Source organism: Oreochromis aureus, linkage group 7, assembly GCF_013358895.1.
Source record: "Oreochromis aureus strain Israel breed Guangdong linkage group 7, ZZ_aureus, whole genome shotgun sequence".
Lineage (NCBI taxonomy): Eukaryota > Metazoa > Chordata > Actinopteri > Cichliformes > Cichlidae > Oreochromis > Oreochromis aureus.
In genome coordinates, this window is record NC_052948.1 from 65,174,351 (window position 1) to 65,177,588 (window position 3,238).

Sequence of the window (3,238 nt, forward strand, 5' to 3'; positions counted from 1 at the left end):
ACTGTAGGCACAATTCACTGCACAACACTCTTTTTGCAGAACTTCAAACACAACTCACTGCTTACACTCAATTACCAAATTTCCAACACACTCCTAGCAAAATTATACACATGTATGGCTATCATTAACACTATTTTGCCAACTGTCTGGCACACTTTCACATGTGAAAACTGTTTTAGATAATTAGTCCACTTTGCAATCAGCCTAAGCACTATAAACAGGCCACAGGGAAGCTGTCTATGTGGAGTACAATGGAAGGAGCAGCAAGAGTGAGAAGAGTGAGAATCAGAGGAGGCCGAGGAGAGGACGTGGAGGTGAAGAAGTTGGAGGAAGAGGACGTGGAGGAGCAAGAAGAGGACGAGGAGGGGAAAGAGGAAGGGTAAGAAGAGTAAGGAACAGAATAACTGATGACATCAGAGCTACAATAGTAGACCATGTCATCAACCATGGGATGACCCTGAGGGAAGCTGGCCAACGGGTTCAGCCCAAACTGAGCCGCTACACTGTGGCAGGCATCATTAGGACATTTCGAAATGAGAATCGGTAAGTACTTTGTAGCACTGCCATACTCTAATGAGAAACACAACAGTACCATACATGCAAAAATACTGAAATTGTTACTTTACAGAATTGCTAGACGTCCAGATGTTGGGGGCAGAGGCAGAATGTTCACTGCAGAGCAAGAGACCCATATAGTGAACATGGTGATTGCCAATAATGCAATAAGACTCTTGAAATACAGCAGCGCATAATTGATAATGACACCATCTTTCAAAATATACACAGTGCAAGCATTTCTGCACTGAGTCGTGTACTTGCGCGCCACAGAACAAGAATGAAGCAAATTTACAGAGTTCCTTTCGAGAGAAACACAGAACGTGTAAAGCAACTGCGATATGACTATGTGCAGGTAAGCTAGTGTCATTGGTTCTGAATTTGGAAGTGCATACTGTAGTGCTGTGCATGGGCCTGATGTGTTGCATTTGTTTTGTCTTGTCCAGAGAGTGATGGAACTAGAAGCAGATGCAATGGGACATGAGCTACTTTTTGTGGATGAGGCCGGTTTTACAGTTTTTTTCAGTCGCTAACAAGCGTTTGTCCAAACAGTTGTCACATTTGCAAAACTCTAAACACAATTAGCACAGCATCGGTCTGTTGTGGCCATACCATTCACACATTTCATGTCGTGTTCACCCAATATGCAGTCAGTGAACACATTTCCACAATGCTTACATTTCCTTAACAGACAAGCTATACCTCCCAACAAAATTATGGACTGTGTTTGTAGTATTTACGAATGTTAACACACAACATCCCACAATAACAAAAACAATATTCCAAACCTTAGATACAGTATAAAAACCTCTGCTTCTGCAATGATATCAGTACAAAAACAATATCAATATCAAAAATATATCTCAGCTGATAATAAACAAACAATTGAATAATTGACACACAGCTGATTTATGTTGGGTAAATTGGGCCAACCACAGCTTATTCCATTCTGGCTTAGACTCAGTGGGGTTTATAAGGCAAGACCTTGAGGAGTGATGTTTTTGGAAACAAAAAAAAGACAAACACTGTAATGTCTGGTCGAGGAAGAGTAAGAGCAAGGGGCCCAGGGAGAAGAGCAGGCCCAAGGAGAGGGCAAGGTAGAGGTGTAAGAATGCGTGGTGGTGGCATTCCAAGGGCTGCAAGAACAGTAGTCAGTGATGAAATTCGTGCCACTATCATTGACCATGTAATCAACCATGGTCTTTCACTAAGAGAGGCTGGTGAAAGAGTGCAGCCCAATTTGAGGCGGTCAACGGTTGCCTCCATTATACGCATCTTTCAACAAACCAACAGGTAAGTATTGCATTTTACATGGATTGTTTCTATTCTCACTTGACATGTCAATATGGTCATACAGTAATGCATATGTTGAATTTTTGTCTTTCTAAAGAATGCAACGTCTTCCACCCTCTGGGGAAGAGGAAAGCTCCTCAGTAATGATCAGGAGCTTGCCATTGTAGAAATGGTTGCTGCAAATAATGCAATAAAACTGCGTGAAATTCAAACTAGAATTGTGGCGGACCATGAGATATTTGACAATATCGATAGAATCAGCCTCACAACCATTACGCGGACATTGTCCAAACACAGAGTGCGGATGAAGCAGCTCTACACTGTTCCCTTTGAGAGGAACAGTGAGAGGGTCAAGGAGCTACGACGACAATATGTCCAGGTATAGTGTATATTCAATCCAATGTCCAGTTTTATAAGCTTTGCACTTTGCAAGTAGGTAAGCTACACAATACTAGGTTACAGTACAGTATGGTATACAGTAATAACATGACTTACATAAACTTTGTTTCAGAGAGTTATGGAATTGGAGGCCAACCAGGCCCCTCATGAATTCATATACATCGATGAGGCAGGATTCAATCTGGCCAAAAGGCGTCGACGTGGACGAAATGTAATTGGAAAAAGGGCCACAGTTGATGTGCCAGGACAGAGAGGGGCAAACATTACCATGTGTGCAGCAATTGCAAATGCAGGATTACTCCTTCACACATGTCAGGTTGGACCCTATAATACAGAGCGCTTGCTTGCCTTTCTCAATGATCTCCACCAGCGCCTGGTTCCAGAGCAGGGTCAGGAGGGTGAAAACATGAGGACCTTTGTAATTACCTGGGACAATGTGGCTTTCCATCTCACTGCAAGCAATAACAACATGGTTTGAAGTCCACCCAAGACTGGTAAGTCTCTTCCTTCCACCCTATTCACCTTTCCTCAACCCCATAGAGGAGTTCTTTTCTGCATGGAGGTGGAAGGTTTATGACCATCAGCCACATGACCAGATGTCCCTCCTTGAAGCCATGGATGCTGGCTCCAGGGACATCACAGTTGACGATTGCCAAGGGTGGATCCGACATACCAGGCGGTTTTATCCCAGGTGCATCGACTTGGATAACATCAGATGTGATGTTGATGAAAACATGTGGCCTAACCCTGAAGATCACAGAGATTAGATGCAAATTTTTTGCCTTTTTTAGCCCCCTCCCCCTTTTATCTTGGCTTTTTGCTGTTGTTTTTTGTTCAGAATGCTCTTGTGTGTTTCATGGATATTTTGTTCACTGTGAGCAATACTGTAAAACTTTCTCTGTCCTATCATACCGTGTTTCTGCTGTACCTCCTGTAGTAAACAGTAAAAGAAACAAAAACTTGTTTGCTTTTTACTGGAATGCTTTTGAAT

At 42.6% G+C, this 3,238-nt stretch overlaps 1 long non-coding RNA gene across 2 annotated transcripts; it reads left to right on the forward strand.

Annotated features, from left to right (window-relative positions):
• Positions 1–460: 460 nt before the first annotated feature.
• Positions 461–1,042, forward strand: LOC120441253. Of its 2 annotated transcripts, XR_005613924.1 has the most exons (4): positions 494–543; positions 629–704; positions 829–910; positions 1,002–1,042. It is a non-coding gene; the product is annotated as an uncharacterized LOC120441253 (long non-coding RNA). The 2 variants fall into 2 exon arrangements; XR_005613923.1 differs by having other exon boundaries at positions 461–704.
• Positions 1,043–3,238: the final 2,196 nt, after the last annotated feature.